Raw genomic sequence first — 20,977 nt, 5'->3', positions numbered from 1 at the left:
AGACCCCTCGGGCAGCCGCCCAAGAAGAGCCCACCTTCCTCGTGGAATGGGCTTTTACCGATTTAGGATGCGGCAGTCCAGCCGCAGAATGTGCAAGCTGAATCGTGCTACAGATCCAGCGAGCAATAGTCTGCTTTGAAGCAGGAGCACCCAGCTTGTTGGGTGCATGCAGGATAAATAGCGAGTCAGTTTTTCCGACTCTAGCCGTCCTGGAAACAAAGTTTCAGGGCCCGGACTACGTCCAGCAACTTGGAATCCTCCAAGTCCCTAGTAGCCGCAGGTACCACAATAGGTTGGTTCAAATGAAACGATGATACCACCTTAGGGAGAAATTGGGGACGAGTCCTCCATTCTGCCCTTTCCATATGGAAGATCAGATATGGGCTTTTACATGACAAAGCCGCCAATTCCGACACACGCCTAGTCCAAGCTAAGGCCAAAAGCATGACCACTTTCCACGTGAGATATTTTAGCTCCACGTTCTTAAGTGGCTCAAACCAGTGGGATTTTAGGAATCCAACACACGTTAAGATCCCAAGGTGCCACTGGAGGCACAAAAGGGGCTGAATATGCAGCACCCCTGTAACAACGTCCGAACTTCAGGCAGTGAAGCCAGTTCTTTTCGAGAGAAAAAGGGATAGGGCCGAAATCTTGACCTTTATGGATCCTAATTGTAGGCCCATAGTCACTCCTGACTGTAGGAAGTGCAGGAATCGACCCCCCTGGAATTCCTCTGTAGGGCCTTCCCGGCCACACACCGAGCAACATATTTTCGCCATATACAGTGAAAAAGTCTTGCTGTCACGTCTTTCCTAGCCTTTATCAGCGTAGGAATAACTGCATCCGAAATGCCCTTTTCCGCTAGGATCCGGCATTCAACCGCCATGCCGTCCAACGCAGCCGCGGTAAGTCTTGGATCAGACAGGGTCCCTGTTGCAACATGTCCTGACTGAGAGGCAGAGGCCATGGGTCCTCTGAGAGCATTTCTTGCAGTTCCGGGTACAGAGTCTTCTTGGCCAATCCGGAGCAAAGAATATTGTTCACACTCCTCCGTGTATTACAATTCTCAGCCCTTGGGTCTGAGGGGAAGAGGAGGGAATATATAGACCGACTGGAACACCCACGGTGTTACTAGTGCGACCACAGCTATCGCCTGAGAGTCCCTTGACCCAGCGTAAAACCTTTTTTTATCTTTTTATTGAGGTGGGACGCCATGTAGTCCACCTGAGGCAGTTTCCATCAATTTACAAAACTGCGTGAAGACTTCCTGATGAAGTCACCACTTTCCCAGGTGGAGGTCGTGTCCACTCCCGGAATGAACACTGCTGACAGTGCCCTTACTTGATTCTCCGCCCAGCTAAGAATTCTGGTGGCTTCTACCCTCGCCACCCTGCTCCTTGTGCCGCCCTGGCGGTTTACATGAGCCCCTGCGGTCTGACTGGATCAGAACCGGTTGGTCGCGAAGCAGGAACTCCGCTTGACTTAGGGCGTTGTATATGGCCCTTAGTTCCAGGATATTGATGTGAAGGCAAGTCTGTTGGCTTGACCACAAACCTTGGAATTTTCTTCCTTGTGTAACTGCCCCCCACCCTTGGAGGCTTGCATCCGTAGTCACCAGGACCCAGTCCTGAATGCCGAATATGCGGCCCTCGAGAAGGTGAGCACTCCGCAGCCACCACAGGAGAGACACCCTGGCCCTGGGGGATAGGGTGATTAACCGATGCATCTGAAGATGTGATCCGGACCACTTGTCCAGTAAGTTCCATTGTCCTTGCATGGAACCAGCCGAAGGGGATGGCCTCGTATGATGCCATCATCCTTCCCAGGACTCGAGTGCAGTGACGCACTGACACCTGTTTTGGTTTTCAATAGATTCCTGACCAGTGTCATGAGCTCCTGAGCTCTCTCCATCGGGAGATAAACCCTCTTCTGGTCTGTGACTAGGATCATGCCTAGGCGAGGCAGATGAGCTGTAGGAACCAACTGCGACTTTGGAATATATAGAATCCAGTCGTGTTGCCGTTTCACTTCCAGAGAAGGTGATACGCTGTCCAGCAACTGCTCTCTTGATCTCGCTTTTATGAGGAGATCATCCAAGTATGTGATAATAGTGACACCTTGCTTCCGCAGGAGCACCATCATATCCGCCAATACCTTGGTGAAATTGGTAATGACAATCCCGTACCGCAATTCTGAGGTACGCCTGATAAGGGTGGATAAATGGGGACACGAAGGTATGCATCCCTTATGTCCCGATTAATTTCAGGCTTGCAATGACCGCTCTTAGCGATTCCATCTTGAACCTGAACCTTTTCAGGTATATGTTCAGGGATTTTAATTCAATATCGGTCTAACCGAACCGTCTGGTTTCGGGATTATAACATGGTCGAATAATAACACCCTCTTGAAGGAGGGGACCCTTGACCACCACCTGTTGAAGATACAATTTACGAATTGCAGTTAACACTGGCTCCCTCTCTTGGGGGGAAGCCCGCCAGGTCCTTGGTGAGGGGGCATCTTCTCACAGTCCAGCCTGTATCCCTGCGATACAATTCTCTATTGCCCAGGGATCTAACAGGGAGTGAACCCACTTGTGGCTGAACTTACAAAGGCGTGTCCCCACCGGGCCTAGCTCCGCCTGTGGAGCCTTAGCGACATGCGGTGGATTTTTGTAGAGGCCGGGGAGGACTTCTGTTCCTGGGGACTAGCTGTGTTGTACAGCTTCTTTCCTCTGCCCCCGGCTCTGACAAGAAAGGACGCACCTCAGACTTTCTTGTTTCTTTATTCGAAAAGCTGCATTTAATAATGTCGTGCTTTCCTAGGCTGTGCAGGAATATAAGGCAAAATATCAGAATTACCAGCTATAGCTGTGGAGAACAGGCCCGAGAACCTTTCTCCACACAATCCTCAGCCTTCCATATGCCTTTTAAGTCGGCATCATCTGTCCAATGTATATTCTACAGGACACGTCAAGCAGAAATCGACATAGCTTTTGTCTCTAGGACCCAGTATACTCATGTCCCTTTGGGCATGCTTTATAATTATATATCTATCACTTAAGACAGCATCTTAAAATATTTATATGCATACTAGGGTCTCAATCTCTGCTGATAAAATACCTGTCCACGCTGCCACAGCGCTATAAACCCATGCCGACACAATCGCCGGTCTGGGTAGTATACTAGAATGTGCACACTATCTGCAGGATCCCTGAGAATAGCTAGTGCAAACAGGACACCCGAGGGGAAGAATCTCAACACATCCTGGCCCTAGTGGGGAAAGGATACAGCCTGAGAATTCTCTTGTGGGATGCTGCCGTCTCTTGTCTGGAGATTCCCGCTCTTTTTCCTCATGAGAGGAGGGAAATTTACCTCAGCATTCTTCCCCTTAACATGTGTACTCTCGTGTCAGGGACAGATGAGTCATCAGTGATATGCAAATCATCTTTTATTCCAATAATCATATATTGAATATCTTTTAGCCCTCTTGGCTGTAACTTTGCATTATCGTAGTCGACAGTGGAGTTAAACTCCGTGTCGATACTTTGTTATTTTGGATAGTGAGCATAGAGAGACTCTGAAGGACTCTGTGACATAGGGACAGACCAGGGTAGATTTCCTTTCTGTTCCCTAACCTTTTGTGCAATAATTTTACCTCAGCACTTACACATATCCAAACAGGTGTCGGCGTTGTTGATGGAGACACCCTCCCACACACTTATAAGCTCTATCACCTCCTTAGAGGAGCCTTTTACCTCAGACATGTCGACACACGCGTACCGACACACCACACACACAGGGGATGCTCTATTTTAAGACAGTTCCCCCACCAGGCCCTTTTGAGAGACAGAGAGAGAGTATGCCAGCACACACCACAGCGCTATATAATACAGGGATGTACACTATACAGAGTGATTTTTCCCCTATAGCAGCTTATATACACAGTTTTGCGCCTAAATTTATGTGCCCCCCTCTCTTTTTTACCCTTTGTGTACCAGGATACTGCAGGGGAGAGCCTGGGGAGCTTCCTACCAGCTGAGCTGTGAAGAGAAAATGGCACCGGTGTGCTGAGGAAGAAGGCCCGGCCCCCTCAGCGGCGGGCTTCTGTCCTTTTATGTACTTTAATGGCGGGGGTTAATGCACATATACAGTTTATCAGACTGTATTATGTGCTTTTCGCCAAGTAAGGTAATCTAATTGCTGCCCAGGGCGCCCCAGCGCCCTGCACCCATCAGTGACCGGAGTGTGTGGTGTGCTAAGGGAGCAATAGCGCACAGCTGCAGTGCTGTGCGCTACCTTAATGAAGACCGGAGTCTTCAGCCGCCGATTTTCAACTTCTCTTCGTTCTTCTGGCTCTGCAAGGGGGGCGGCGGCGCGGCTCCGGGACCGGACGACCGAGGACTGGGCCAGTGTTCGATCCCTCTGGAGCTAATGGTGTCCAGTAGCCTTAGAAGCCCAAGCTAGCTGCAAGCAGGTAGGTTCGCTTCTCTCCCCTCAGTCCCACGTAGCAATCAGTCTGTTGCCAGCAGATCTCACTGAAAATAAAAAACCTAACAAATACTTTCTTTTCTAGGAAGCTCAGGAGAGCCCCTAGGGTGCATCCAGCTCTGGCCGGGCACAGATACTAACTGAGGTCTGGAGGAGGGGCATAGAGGGAGGAGCCAGTGCACACCAGATATAGTACCTAATATATCTTTTAAGAGTGCCCAGTCTCCTGCGGAGCCCGTCTATACCCCATGGTCCTTGCGGAGTACCCAGTATCCACTAGAACGTCAGAGAAATAAGATTTTACTTACCGGTAAATCTATTTCTCGTAGTCCGTAGGGGATGCTGGGGACTCCGTAAGGACTATGTGGAATAGACGGGCTCCGCAGGAGACAGGGCACTTTAAGAAAGAATTTGGATACTGGTGTGCTCTGGCTCCTCCCTCTATGTCCCTCCTCCAGACCTCAGTTAGAGAAACTGTGCCCGGAAGAGCCGACAGTACAAGGAAAGGATTTTGGAATCCAGGGTAAGACTCATACCAGCCACACCAATCACACCGTATAACTTGTGATAAACTTACCCAGTTAACAGTATGAACAACAACGGAGCATCAGATCAACCCTGATGCAACCATAACATAACCCTTATTTAAGCAATAACTATATACAAGTATTGCAGAAGAAGTCCGCACTTGGGACGGGCGCCCAGCATCCACTACGGACTACGAGAAATAGATTTACCGGTAAGTAAAATCTTATTTTCTCTAACGTCCTAGTGGATGCTGGGGACTCCGTAAGGACCATGGGGATTATACCAAAGCTCCCAAACGGGCGGGAGAGTGCGGATAACTCTGCAGCACCGAATGAGCAAACACAAGGTCCTCCTGAGCCAGGATATCAAACTTGTAGAACCTTGCAAAGGTGTTTGAACCTGACCAAGTAGCCGCTCGGCAAAGCTGTAATGCCCAGACCCCTCGGGCAGCTGCCCAAGAAGAGCCCACCTCCTTGTGGAATGGGCCTTAACTGATTTAGGCAGCGGCAACCCAGCCGCAGAATGAGCCTGCTGAATCGTGTTACAGATCCAGCGAGCAATAGTTTGACTTGAAGCAGGCGCCCCAAGCTTGTTGGAAGCATACAGGATAAACAAAGATTCTGTTTTCCTGACCTTAGCCGTTCTGGCTACATAAACCTTCAAAGCCCCGACTACATCCAGTGACTCAGAATCCTCCAAGTCAGTAGTAGCCACAGGCACCACAATAGGTTGGTTTATATGAAAGGATGAAACCACTTTCGGCAGAAATTGTGGGCGGGTCCGCAATTCTGCTCTATCCGCATGGAAAACCAGATAAGGGCTTTTATGTGACAAAGCCGCCAATTCTGAGACACGCCTAGCCGAAGCAAAGGCTAATAGCATGACCACCTTCCACGTGAGATATTTTACTTCCACCGTTTTGAGTGGTTCAAACCAGTGTGATTTCAGGAAACTCAACACCACGTTAAGATCCCAAGGTGCCACTGGAGGCACAAAATAAGAATTTACTTACCGATAATTCTATTTCTCATAGTCCGTAGTGGATGCTGGGAACTCCGTAAGGACCATGAGCCGCTCCGCAGGAGACTGGGCACAAAAGTAAAAGCTTTAGGACTACCTGGTGTGCACTGGCTCCTCCCCCCATGACCCTCCTCCAAGCCTCAGTTAGGACACTGTGCCCGGACGAGCGTACACAATAAGGAAGGATTTTGAATCCCGGGTAAGACTCATACCAGCCACACCAATCACACCGTACAACCTGTGATCTGAACCCAGTTAACAGCATGATAACAGAGGAGCCTCTGAAAAGATGGCTCACAACAATAATAACCCGATTTTTGTAACAATAACTATGTACAAGTATTGCAGACAATCCGCACTTGGGATGGGCGCCCAGCATCCACTACGGACTATGAGAAATAGAATTATCGGTAAGTAAATTCTTATTTTCTCTGACGTCCTAGTGGATGCTGGGAACTCCGTAAGGACCATGGGGATTATACCAAAGCTCCCAAACGGGCGGGAGAGTGCGGATGACTCTGCAGCACCGAATGAGAGAACTCAAGGTCCTCCTCAGCCAGGGTATCAAATTTGTAGAATTTAGCAAACGTGTTTGCCCCTGACCAAGTAGCTGCTCGGCAAAGTTGTAAAGCCGAGACCCCTCGGGCAGCCGCCCAAGATGAGCCCACCTTCCTTGTGGAATGGGCTTTTACAGATTTTGGCTGTGGCAGGCCCGCCACAGAATGTGCAAGCTGAATTGTACTACAAATCCAACGAGCAATAGTCTGCTTAGAAGCAGGAGCACCCAGCTTGTTGGGTGCATACAGGATAAACAGCGAGTCAGATTTCCTGACTCCAGCCGTCATGGAAACATATTTTCAGGGCCCTGACTACGTCCAGCAACTTGGAGTCCTCCAAGTCCCTAGTAGCCGCAGGTACCACAATAGGCTGGTTCAAGTGAAACGCTGAAACCACCTTAGGGAGAAATTGAGGACGAGTCCTCAATTCTGCCCTGTCCGTATGAAAAATTAGGTAAGGGCTTTTATAGGATAAAGCTGCCAATTCTGAGACACGCCTGGCTGAAGCCAGGGCTAACAGCATGACCACTTTCCAAGTGAGATATTTTAAGTCCACAGTGGAGAGTGGTTCAAACCAATGTGATTTTAGGAACCCCAAAACTACATTGAGATCCCAAGGTGCCACTGGAGGCACAAAAGGAGGCTGTATATGCAGTACCCCCTTGACAAACGTCTGAACTTCAGGAACTGAAGCCAGTTCTTTCTGGAAGAAAATCGACAGGGCCGAAATTTGAACCTTAATGGACCCTAATTTTAGGCCCATAGACAGTCCTGTTTGCAGGAAATGCAGGAAACGACCCAGTTGAAATTCCTCTGTAGGGGCCTTCCTGGCCTCGCACCACGCAACATATTTACGCCAAATACGGTGATAATGCTGTACAGTTGCATCCTTCCTGGCTTTGATCAGGGTAGGGATGACTTCATCCGGAATGCCTTTTTCCTTCAGGATCCGGCGTTCAACCACCATGCCGTCAAACGCAGCCGCGGTAAGTCTTGGAACAGACAGGGTCCCTGCTGGAGCAGGTCCTTTCTTAGAGGTAGAGGCCACGGGTCCTCTGTGAGCATCTCTTGAAGTTCCGGGTACCAAGTCCTTCTTGGCCAATCCGGAGCCACGAGTATAGTCCTTACTCCTCTCCTTCTTATGATTCTCAGTACCTTGGGTATGAGAGGCAGAGGAGGGAACACATACACTGACTGGTACACCCTGAGGGTCCCTTGACCTGGCGCAATACCTGTCTAGTTTTTTGTTGAGGCGGGACGCCATCATGTCCACCTTTGGTTTTTCCCAACGGTTCACAATCATGTGGAAGACTTCTGGGTGAAGTCCCCACTTCCCCGGGTGGAGGTAGTGTCTGCTGAGGAAGTCTGCTTCCCAGTTGTCCACTCCCGGAATGAACACTGCTGACAGTGCTATCACATGATTTTCCGCCCAGCGAAGAATCCTTGCAACTTCTGTCATTGCCCTCCTGCTTCTTGTGCCGCCCTGTCTGTTTACGTGGGCGACTGCCGTGATGTTGTCTGACTGGATCAGCACCGGCTGACCTTGAAGCAGAGGTCTTGCTAGGCTCAGAGCATTGTAGATGGCCCTTAGCTCCAGGATATTTATGTGAAGTAATGTCTCCAGGCTTGAGCACAAGCCCTGGAAATTTCTTCCCTGTGTGACTGCTCCCCAGCCTCTCAGGCTGGCATCCGTGGTCACCAGGACCCAGTCCTGAATGCCGAATCTGCGGCCCTCTAGAAGATGAGCACTCTGCAACCACCACAGGAGAGACACCCTTGTCCTTGGTGACAAGATTATCCGCTGATGCATCTGAAGATGCGACCCGGACCATTTGTCTAGCAGATCCCACTGGAAGGTTCTTGCGTGGAATCTGCCGAATGGGATTGCTTCGTAAGAAGCCACCATCTTTCCCAGGACCCTTGTGCATTGATGCACTGAGACTTGGCCTGGTTTTAGGAGATTTCTGACTAGTTCGGATAACTCCCTGGCTTTCTCCTCCGGGAGAAACACCTTTTTCTGGACTGTGTCCAGGATCATCCCTAGGAATAGAAGTCGTGTCGTCGGGATCAGCTGTGATTTTGGAATATTGAGAATCCAACCGTGCTGGCGCAGCACCATCTGAGATAGTGCTACCCCGACTTCCAACTGTTCCCTGGATCTTGCCCTTATCAGGAGATCGTCCAAGTAAGGGATAACTAAAACTCCCTTCCTTCGAAGGAGTATCATCATTTCGGCCATTACCTTGGTAAAGACCCGGGGTGCCGTGGACAATCCAAACGGCAGCGTCTGAAACTGATAGTGACAGTTCTGTACCACAAACCTGAGGTACCCTTGGTGAGAAGGGTAAATTGGGACATGTAGGTAAGCATCTTTGATGTCCAGAGACACCATATAGTCCCCGTCTTCCAGGTTTGCAATCACTGCTCTGAGTGACTCCATCTTGAATTTGAACCTTTGTATGTAAGTGTTCAAGGATTTTAGGTTTAAAATTGGTCTCACCGAGCCGTCCGGCTTCGGTACCACAAATAGTGTGGAATAGTACCCCTTTCCCTGTTGTAGGAGGGGTACCTTGATTATCACCTGCTGGGAATACAGCTTGTGAATGGCTTCCAATACTGCCTCCCTGTCTGAGGGAGACGTCGGTAAAGCAGACTTTAGAAAACGGCGAGGGGGAGACGTCTCGAATTCCAATTTGTACCCCTGAGATACCACTTGAAGGATCCAGGGGTCCACTTGCGAGTGGGCCCACTGCGCACTGAACTTCTTGAGACGGGCCCCCACCGTGCCTGAGTCTGCTTGTAAAGCCCCAGCGTCATGCTGAGGACTTTGCGGAGGCGGGAGAGGGCTTTTGTTCCTGGGAACTGGCTGTTTGTTGCAGCCTTTTTCCTCTCCCTCTGCCACGGGGCAGAAATGAGGCGCCTTTTGCCCGCTTGCCCTTATGGGGCCGAAAGGACTGCGCCTGATAATACGGCGTCTTCTTAGGTTGAGAAGCTACCTGGGGTAAAAATGTGGATTTTCCAGCAGTTGCTGTGGCTACCAGGTCTGATAGACCTACCCCAAATAACTCCTCCCCCTTATAAGGCAATACTTCCATGTGCCTTTTAGAATCCGCATCACCTGACCACTGCCGCGTCCATAAACCTCTTCTTGCAGAAATGGACAGCGCGCTAACTCTTGATGCCAGTCGGCAAATATCCCTCTGTGCATCACGCATATATAGAAATACATCCTTCAAATGCTCTATAGTCAGTAATATACTGTCCCTATCTAGGGTATCAATATTTTCAGTCAGGGAATCCGACCACGCCAGGCCCGCACTGCACATCCAGGCTGAGGCGATTGCTGGTCGCAGTATAACACCCGTGTGAGAGTATATACATTTTAGGATATTCTCCAGCTTTCTATCGGCAGGTTCCTTTAGGGCGGCCGTATCAGGAGAGGGTAGTGCTACCTGTTTTGACAAACGTGTGAGCGCTTTATCCACCCTAGGGGGTGTTTCCCAACGTGCCCTATCCTCTGGCGGGAAAGGGTACGATGCCAATAACCTTTTAGGAATTATCAGTTTTTTATCGGGGGAAACCCACGCCTCATCACACACTTCATTTAATTCCTCGGATACAGGAAAAACTACAGGCAGTTTTTTCTCACCAAACATAATACCCTTTTTAGTGGTACTTGTATTATCAGAGATATGCAATACATTTTTCATTGCTTCAATCATGTAACGTGTGGCCCTAGTGGAAGTCACGTTTGTCTCCTCATCATCGACACTGGAGTCAGTATCCGTGTCTGTGTCTGCCATTTGAGGTAACGGCCGTTTTAAAGCCCCTGATGGCGTTTGAGACCCCTGGACAGGCACAAGCTGAGTAGCCGGCTGTCTCATGTCATCAACTGTCTGTCGTAAAGAGCTGACACAGTCACGCAATTCCTTCCATAAGCTCATCCACTCAGGTGTCGACTCCCTAGGGGGTGATAACTGTATAATAGGCAATTGCTCCGCCTCCATCTCAGTTTCCTCCTCAAGCATGTCGACACAATCGTACCAACACACCGCACACACACAGGGAATGCTCTGATAGAGGACAGGACCCCACTAGCCCTTTGGGGAGACAGAGGGAGAGTATGCCAGCACACACCAGAGCGCTATATATTGACAGGAATACCACTATAAAATGTGCTTTTCCCTTTATAGCTGCTGTTAGTATCAAAACTGCGTCAAATTAGTGCCCCCCCCTCTCTTTTTTACCCTTTTCTGTAGTGCAGGACTGCAGGGGAGAGTCAGGGAGACGTCCTTCCAGCGGAGCTGTGATGGAAAATAGCGCCCGTGTGCTGAGGAGATAGGCTCCGCCCCCTTCTCGGCGGCCTTTTCTCCCGCTTTTTTGGTGAGTTCTGGCAGGGGTTAAAATACATCCATATAGCCCTGGGGGTTATATGTGGTGTATTTATGCCAGCCAAGGTGTTTACATTGCTGCTCAGGGCGCCCCCCCCTAGCGCCCTGCACCCTCAGTGACCGAAGTGTTTAGTGTGCCTGAGTAACAATGGCGCACAGCTGCAGTGCTCTGCGCTACCTTGTTGAAGACTGATGTCTTCTGCCGCCGATTTTTCCGGACCTCTTCTTGCTTCTGGCTCTGTAAGGGGGCCGGCGGCGCGGCTCTGGGACCGAGCTCCGAGGCTGGGCCTGTGTTCGGTCCCTCTGGAGCTAATGGTGTCCAGTAGCCTAAGAAGCCCAATCCACTCTGCACGCAGGTGAGTTCGCTTCTTCTCCCCTTAGTCCCTCGATGCAGTGAGCCTGTTGCCAGCAGGTCTCACTGAAAATAAAAAACCTAAAACTAAACTTTCACTAAGAAGCTCTGGAGAGCCCCTAGTGTGCACCCTTCTCGGCCGGGCACAAAAATCTAACTGAGGCTTGGAGGAGGGTCATGGGGGGAGGAGCCAGTGCACACCAGGTAGTCCTAAAGCTTTTACTTTTGTGCCCAGTCTCCTGCGGAGCCGCTATTCCCCATGGTCCTTACGGAGTTCCCAGCATCCACTAGGACGTCAGAGAAAAGGGGGCTAAATATGCAGCACTCCCTTTACAAACGTCTGAACTTCAGGCAGAGAAGCCAGTTCTTTTTGAAAGAAAATGGATAAGGCCGAAATCTGAACCTTAATGGAACCCAATTTAAGGCCCAAAGTCACTCCCGACTGTAGGAAGTGAAGGAAAAGGCCCAGCTGGAATTCCTCCGTAGGGGCATTCCTGGCCTCACACCAAGCCACATATTTTCGCCATATACGGTGATAATGTTGAGCCGTCACATCCTTCATAGCCTCTATCAGCGTAGGAATGACCTCATCCGGCATGCCTTTTTCTGCTAGGATCCGGCGTTCAACCGCCATGCCGTCAAACGCAGCCGCGGTAAGTCTTGGAACAGACAGGGCCCCTGTTGCACAAGTCCTGTCCTAGAGGCAGAGGCCACTGGTCCTCTGTGAGCATTTCTTGCAGATCTGGATACCAAGTCCTTCTTGGCCCATCCGGAACAAAGAGTATTGTTCTCACTCCTCTTTTCCTTATGATTCTCAGCACCTTGGGTATGAGAGGAAGAGGAGGAAATAATAGGATTTTGGTACTTACCAGGTAAATCCTTTTCTTTGAATCCATAGGGGGCACTGGAGTACTCTTGGGATATGGACGGGCGTAGCCGAACAAAGGCACTGAATATTCAAATTTAGGACTCTCCCCCCCTCCATATCCCCAAGTACCTCAGTGTACTTTGCCAGTGTTTTTTACTGAGCGAACAGGATATAGAGAGGTTGACAATGGAGAATACCTATAACATAACGGACAACAACAAAGTTGACCTATAACCTTATTGTCAACTACACAGTTGACACCATAACCATAACATAACGGACAACAACAATGTTGACCCATAACCTGTCAACTAAACAGTTGACCCCATAACCGATAGAACTTTATAATTTGAACCAATCGGTGAAAATGTGTTATTATAAGCTCCTCTGAGCTTAATATCAATGAAGTAAACTTGTTACCCTAAGCTCCCTTGAGCTTAAAACAACCCAGGTAAAACTGCTCTGGGTGGGCGTCCAGTGCCCCCTATGGATTCAAAGAAAAGGATTTACCTGGTAAGTACCAAAATCCTATTTTCTTTATCATCCACTAGGGGTCACTGGAGTACTCTTGGGACGTACCAAAGCTTCCCTCGTGGGCGGGAGAGCTGTTTGATACTTGTAACAGTAGGCAGCCAAAGCTAGATGCTGACGGCGCCACCATTCATAACGTGTAAAAGTGCACAAACGTGGTGCACTGAAGGCTATGTAGCCGCGTCGTAGACGCTCCACGACCCGCTGGGTCTGACATTCCCACAGAACCTGTGGGATGAACTATTACTGACGTAGGCGATTGTAACTTAGCCTTAAAGTAAGCCTGACTTGTAGTCATTATTATCCAACTGGATAATGTCTGCTGAGAAACTGGCTAACCCCAGTTCGCAGTATCATATAGAACAAACAACGTATTCATATCACGTACTGTAGACGTTCGGTACATATATAAACGCGTAATGCGTGTACCACATTCAGAATTCTAGAATGTGCTGTCCCCACAGGAACCACTATTGGTATATTGATGTGAAGAATACGAAAGCGGATTTCGTCCGAAGATCTGCTTTGTCATGAGAAACTCAAATACGGTGGCTTGGAATACAAGGCACCCAAATATGAAAACAAAACCCTTGCCGAAGCACCCTTGCCGACGACAAGGCTAGAAGAAAAATGTTTTCCAAAGTGAGAAACTTAATTCTCATTTGTTGTAAGGGTTCAAAAAATATGAAACTTAATTCCCAATTGTTGAAAGGGTTCCAAAATATGAAAACTGTAATAAATCTGAACCCAACCTCAAATCGCCTGGCGCTGTAGGTGGGATAAATAGAGTCTGAACTTTGGTGACACCTTGTAGAAAGATGTTTACAGACGCAAATAGAGGCAAACGTCTTTGAAAATACGTTTACCACACAGATACCTGCACACTTAGTGCAGATGAACGCAGTTTTCCATCCCACCCTGTTTAACAGAATACGGGTAACTTGAAGTATGATGTTGGAAACTTCCGAGGTTTACAACCTATGTAAACACACTAAATTTTTTTAATAATGAGCTGCCTTAAGCGGCTTACTATTTCGTAACATGGTTGGTATAACCGATACTGTAATGCTCTATTTTTTAAGAGGGCGGTCTGAACCCTCACCCCGTCAACCGCAGCTGCGGTACATAGATAATAAGTATATAGATAAGTATGGGTAAAAGAACGTTCCCTGATGTAACAGGTTGGACGTATTATGAGCGGGCCAAGATCGTGTGCAAGTATTCCTTGAAAATTCGAGAAGCAAACTTCTACGAAATCCATGAGATACCACCAGTATGACTGTGACGAACTGTCTTCTGATCCGTTTTGGCAACGGAGAGAGAAACGGAAAATGGCGGAGCCAGATACACGATGCTGAATGACCCCATGAATGTGAGAGACTTCACCGCCACTGCCCTTGTGATCTGTTTTGTACACATACTGAGCTTTTGTAATTGTGGCGAGATGCCATCATGTATACTTGAGGGTAACCTCCTTCTGTGGACTCAGATATGAAACACCTCTGGATTTAATGTCCAGTTTTGAAGATCCAAATGCTGACGGGTGAGATCATCTGTCTAACAGATGTCCACTCACGGATTGATCTCTTGACATTTTCACATAATGGCGTTCTGAGCCATTGAAGATTTGAGTTACCTGCCGCATTGCCATGCGGCTTCTTGGTTCTCACTGGTTGTTGTGTATGCAACTGCCGTTGCTTCGTTTGACTGCTTAAGGCCAGCGTGAGCCAGGCATGAAAAAACAAAATTACATGAAACTCACGGTTGTTTCTCTCCACGAAAATCTTTAGTAAAAAGCGAAAGATTTATTCGTTCTGAAGAGAAACCAGAGTCTATCCCTGGTCAGACTGAAAGTGAATCATTTATTGCATTGTAAAATGCACAGAGTTCTAGGACATTTATCGACAGCAATCTGTCGTGTTTTAGAACCTTTGCGTTGATTTTAACTACAAATCCTGACTCTCTGTGACTGTCGTCCAGAGTATATGCACCCTTGTCCCTCTGTGGGTACGCGAGTGAAGGGTGGCGAACTAAATTGAAAACACATCTTTATTCTTAATAGATGAATACACCAATGTACCGCTAGTGTGCGTGTACTTTTGTTCTTGCTGGTGTAGTAGGTAAAAGTATTTGATTTACCGTATTCATAATGTTACCTAGGAATTGACATCGTTTAGACAGACTTAGATGCGATTGTTTTCGAACTTGATCTGCTACCGCAGTATACCTTAGTAGCGCAAGCTAGAGGAACTTTGTTGATACATAGTTTTTATGTGAGATGAGCTATCATCCCAACATCACTTTGGTAAATACCGGGAGCGATAAGCAACGGTAGAAATGAAATGGTTAATGGTTGTGGCGATTTGCAAACGCTAGAACCTGTGATGAAGAAACCGGACTGGGTAAATACGCATTGTGAAGATCAAATGCAATTATACAATTTTGTGGCTCCAATAAGCAAAAACTAACTGCAGAAAATCCATTTTCTAACTGTAGTAAATGACTTGCTGATTGATATTGCAACGGAGCTGTTTGGTTTTGCCCAAACAGAGGAGAATAAGTAACTCTGACTGTGTTGGCGTACTATTGCCTGGTTTATAACCCAGCAAAGACTACATGACAACCTGCCAAACCGTTCGACAGAAGCAGTTTTGTACTCTAAGCTGTAAATAGCTGAGACAGATATGAGTTGAAGTCCTGAAACCTCGCAAATGTAACATGAAAAGACGCGCTTCCACAATTGTAAAAGAGGTCATCAAACCACTGGCTTGCTGACTGTAACGTCATGTCGTTACAAAGCGTGACTGTTTCGTATAAAGGTATAAAACGCCGTTACAAGTATACTGTATGCGCTAATGGCTGAATATCCTAAAGGGATAAAATGCCGTTACAAGTATATCAAATGTAGGAGCAAACAAGCTCTGGCCTTGTCGCGCTTAACTAGCGACCATGAAAATAACCGGCGTTAGCAGAAGCTTTACAGATATACTCTGCAGCTTCTTTTAACAGTGATCGGCATGGTTTCATACATAGATTCTAGTGACCCAATGGGGTTTTTATAATGTTTGACAGAAACGCATATACCAATGGCGGATCGCGTCCTTTTGGAAACGATTATGTATGGTTGTCCAAAACCCCGCACTATCTGCGTGCTGGACTAATGTACCCTTCTCACTCGTAGTTATCTGTGTGAGATTTGACATAGAATCGTGCATTAAATTATAAGACCAGTGAAATAAACACTCTGGTACCCAAAGGAAAATTGGCCCTTTGGAAAGACTGTCTTTTGTTAGCGCTGGCGGAGTCATTCCGAGACTCCGATTACCGCTGTTTTAATTTGAATTGCCAATGTTAACAATTTTAGTCTGCACTAGAGCCTTATCCGCTATGTAGACAGACATCATAATAGGCAACAAACAGACACTTGCACGACTTAATAAAGTTATTATATGGCATATATATCTATATATATATGTTATTGCTGAACAGCATATTTATTAGGAAACTAAAATGTTCTTTATGTGAAAAGCAGTTCACATGGGCATGAAACCCGAACCAAATTCCTACCAACACCCCTGCGCCTTCTGGTGGCTTAAAGATGTAGGGCAGGAATGTTCTAGAATAATCCTGAACTAAAAATTCCCACTAACACCCCTGCGCCTCCTTGTGGAGTAGAGGTGTATGGGCGGAATGTTCTGGAATTATAAGCTGGAAAAACAGCAATGATTAAAATGGCCCTCATGCCATGCTTTCACAGAAAATCACAGTACAGGTTACCTGCTGCAGTGTTAATATAGGCTGAACAGCCTATTATACAGTTATTATAGGCTTAATAGCCTATTATACAGTGATAACACAGGTGTAGGATACAGTAAAATACATGCATTTAGTTAGCCTTCATTAATATGAACACTGCCTGCAGTGCTATTATCTTACAGCCTTAACAGAAAATATGGTTAAACCTGCAATAGGCTATGCCAGTGATAGCCTATTGCCAGCCAAAGCCTCATATATATATTATATATATCAAATGTGCTTAAATATATAATCACAGGTCATACTGATATCATGCCAGCAAAAAGCTTCATTATATATCATCTATATAAAAATGTGCTGAAACATATATAATATACATAGTCTACAGTGTTATAACCCCTGACACTGTTTAAAACGCTGCGCTGCTTGTGAGGTAGCTGAGCAGCCTATTTAGTAACCCATGCAGCCTTTTGCTGCTGCTATGGCCATTACTTCCCCTCCCCCCCCCCTGCATCCCCATGTTACCTGCAACGTACGGGGATCGGGTGCAGGGAGCAGGAGAGCGCTGTATATAGCGTCCGGGGATCGAGTGCAGGGAGCAGGAGAGCGCTGTATATAGCCGGGAACCATCCGGAAGAGCGGGCAGCGCCTTCCTACAACAGTACACAGTCCTGTGTCCGGCATCAGCGGCGTGCGGTGTTCCTGGCAGAGCGGGCGGCTTTGTTATCACACGGAGCCCTTCCCCTGTCTCGGCGGCGCCTCTGTAGTGGTGCCGGGCAATCAGCGCTGTGAGAGCGGCCGGCGTCTGAGTGACGTGCGGCCGCTCTGCGCGTAGTTCAGTGGGACCCTCAGCGGCGGCGTCAGCGGCGGCTCCAGCACACTTTACACACAGCAGGGCGGCAGCGTGAGCTGACCGCCCTAACATACCTTGTTCCATGTGACGGCTTTTCTCCTGGCTGTGACGGGGCTTCTCTCTGCAAGCTCCGTTTCAGCCTCCAGCTTCACATGTTGGCTGTCACTGGGCTTCTCTCTGCAAGCTCTGTTTCAGCCTCCAGCTTCACATCTTGGCTGAGCTCAGTTTCAGGCTTCCTTTCAGCTCTCTGTCTCATCCTGGCTGTGACGGAGCTTCTTCCTGTAAGCTCCGTTCAGTTTGCAGGAGACAGTGGCTGCCTGTGGCTGTGAGGGTGCTCTTTGTGAGGACCGACACGCCATGCGCTGCCTTATAGCGCCTGTGGCTGTGAGGGTGCTCTTTGTGAGGACCGACACGCCATACGCTGCCTTGCAGCGGCACCATCCCGGACCCATGTTTTTCAGAAACTGGGACGGGAAGTGTAAAAATTAAAAAGAAAAATCTTCTGAAATGTGGGCTCATTCCCACAAGCCGATGTTCATCTGTGAGCACCGAAAAAACACTGGCAAAGTACACTGAGGTACTTGGGGATATGGAGGGGGGGAGAGTCCTAAATTTGAATATTCAGTGCCTTTGTTCGGCTACGCCCGTCCATATCCCAAGAGTACTCCAGTGACCCCTAGTGGATGATAAAGAAACATAGACCGACGGGAACACCCACAGTGTCACCCGTGCGTCCACAGCTATCGCCTGAGGGTCTCTTGACCTTGGTGAATATTCTCGGGGCCGTGGAGAGACCAAACGGCAACATCTGAAATTGGTAATGACAATCCCGTACCGCAATTCTGAGGTACGCCTGATGAGGAGGATAAATGGGGACATGAAGGTATGCATCCTTTAAGTCCCGAGTCACCATAAAATCTCCCCCTTTCAGGCTTGCAATGACCGCTCTTAGCGATTCCATCTTGAACTTGAACCTTTTCAGGTATATGTTCAGGGATTTTAAATTCAGTATGGGTCTGACCGAACCGTCTGGTTTCGGGACTACAACATGGTCGAATAATAACCCCCTCCTTGTTGAAGGAGGGGAACATTGACCACCACCTGTTGAAGATACAATTTGTGAATTGCAGTTAACACTGTTTCCCTCCCGTGGGGGGAAGCCGGCAGGGCCGTCGGTGAGGGGGCATCTTCTCAAAGTCCAGCTTGTATCCCTGAGACACTATATCTATTGCCCAGGGATCTAACAAGGAGTGAACCCACTTGTGGCTGAACTTACGAAGGCGTGCCCCCACCGGGCCTAGCTCCGCCTGTGGAGCCCCAGTGACATGCGGTGGATTTTTGTAGAGGCCGGGGAGGACTTCTGTTCCTGGGAACTAGCTGTGTTGTGCAGTTTCTTTCCTCTGCCCCCGCCTCTGGCAAGATAGGACGCACCTCGGACTTTCTTGTTTCTTTGTTCGAAAGGCTGCATTTGATAATGTCGTGCTTTCCTAGGCTGTGCAGGAATATAAGGCAAAATATCAGAATTACCAGCTATAGCTGTGGAGACCAGGTCCGAGAACCCTTCTCCACACAATCCTCAGCCTTCCATATGCCTCTTACGTCGCGGCATCATCTGTCCATTGCACATTCTACAGGACACGTCAAGCAGAAATCAACATAGCTTTGACTCTAGGACCCAGTATACTCATGTCTCTTTGGGCATGTTTAAGACAGCATCCTTATATATATATATATATATATATATATATATATATATATATATATATATATATATATATATATATACATACATACATATATACATACTAGGGTCTCAATCTCTGCTGATAAGGTACCTGTCCACGCTGCCACAACGCTATAAACCCATGCCGACACAATCGCCGGTCTGAGTAGTGTACCAGAATGTGCACGCTATCTGCAGGATCCCTGAGAATAGCTGTTACGTCAGGGCTACCTTTTGGGGGCAAACGTGACACCCTAGGGGAAGATTCCCATCATATCCTGGCCCTAGTGGGGAAAGGATACTGCCTGAGAATTCTTTGTGGGAAACTGCAGTCTCTTGTCTGGAGATTCCCGCTCTTTTTCATCATGAGAGGAGGGAAATTTACCTCAGCTTTCTTCCCCTTAAACATGTGTACCCTTGTGTCAGGGACAGATGAGTCATCAGTGATATGCAAATCATCTTTTATTACAATAATCATATATTGAATACTTTTCTGCCATTTTGGCTGTAACTTTGCATTATCGTAGTCGACACTGGAGTCAAACTCCGTGTCGATATCAGTGTCTATTATTTTGGATAGAGAGCATTGAGAGACTCTGAAGGTCTCTGCGACATAGGGGCAGACATGGGTAGATTTCCTGTCTGTTCTCTAATCTTTTGTGCAATAAATTCACCTTAGCACTTAATTACACATATCCAAACAGGTGTCGGCGTTGTCGACGGACACACCCTCTCACACACATATTTGCTCCATCTCCTCCTTAGGGGAGCCTTTTACCTCAGACATGTCGACACACACGTACCGACACACCACACACTCAGGGAATGCTCATCTGAAGACAATTCCCCCGTAAGGCCCTTTGGAGAGACAGAGAGAGAGTATGCCAGCACACACCCCAGCGCTATTAACCCAGGAATAACACAGTAACTTAATGTTAACCCAGTAGCTGCTGTTTATATTGATTTTTGAACCTAATTATGTGCCCCCCCTCTCTTTTTACCCTCTTCTACCGTGTACCTGCAGGGGAGAGACTGGGGAGCTTCCTCTCAGCGGTGCTGTGGAGAAAAAATAGGATTTTGGTACTTACCAGGTAAATCCTTTTCTTTGAATCCATAGGGGGCACTGGAGTACTCTTGGGATATGGACGGCTTTCACAGGAAGAAGGCACTGAATAAATTAATTTTGAAACTACACCTCCCCTCCATATCCCTTAGTACCTCAGTGTTTTTTACTGAGCCGAACAGGAGAGATAGAGAGGTTGACAATGGAGAATTACATATAACATAACGGACAACAATAAAGTTGACACAACATTACTGACAACTAAACAGTTGACACCATAACCGATTAGAACTTGTTAATCTGAACCAGTCGGTGAAAATGTGTTACCATAAGATCTACTGAACCTACCCCAACCAGGTAAACTGCTCTGGGTGGGCGTCCAGTGCCCCCTATGGATTCAAATAAAGGATTTACCTGGTAAGTACCAAAATCCTATTTTCTTTTTCATCCACTAGGGGTCACTGGAGTACTCTTGGGACGTACCAAAGTTTCCCCCCGTGGGCGGGAGAGCTGTTTGGCACCTGTAACACTAGGCGGCCAAAGCTAGATGCTGATGCCGCAAACGGATCAAACTTGTAGAAGCGCACAAACGTGTGCACCGAAGACCATGTGTCGTAGAAGCTCCACGACTCGCTGCCCATGACGTTCCCACAGCACGTGTGGAATGAGCTGTTACTGATGTAGGCGGCTGTAACCTAGCATGAAGGTAAGCCTGATGTATGGTCAGTTTAATCCAACTGGATAAGGTCTGCCTAGAAGCTGGCCAACCCATCTTGGCAGCATCATAGAGAGCAAACAACGTATCCGTCTTACGAACTGTCGACGTTCGGGATACATAAATGCGTAAT

At 47.9% G+C, this 20,977-nt stretch overlaps 1 protein-coding gene and 1 non-coding gene across 6 annotated transcripts in view; both read right to left on the bottom strand.

Moving 5' to 3' along the window:
* Positions 1–20,977, bottom strand: part of TBP (TATA-box binding protein) — a 265,871-nt gene that overhangs the window by 98,641 nt on the left and 146,253 nt on the right. The window lies entirely within an intron of this gene.
* LOC134913495 (U5 spliceosomal RNA) lies at positions 14,449–14,568 on the bottom strand. The gene has a single exon (XR_010177248.1). It is a non-coding gene; the product is annotated as a U5 spliceosomal RNA (small nuclear RNA).

The sequence above is a fragment of the Pseudophryne corroboree genome, chromosome 4, assembly GCF_028390025.1.
Source record: "Pseudophryne corroboree isolate aPseCor3 chromosome 4, aPseCor3.hap2, whole genome shotgun sequence".
NCBI classification, from domain to species: Eukaryota; Metazoa; Chordata; class Amphibia; order Anura; family Myobatrachidae; genus Pseudophryne; species Pseudophryne corroboree.
The sequence above is the reverse complement of the archived record's forward strand: the minus strand, read 5'-3'. Positions and strand labels throughout refer to the sequence as shown.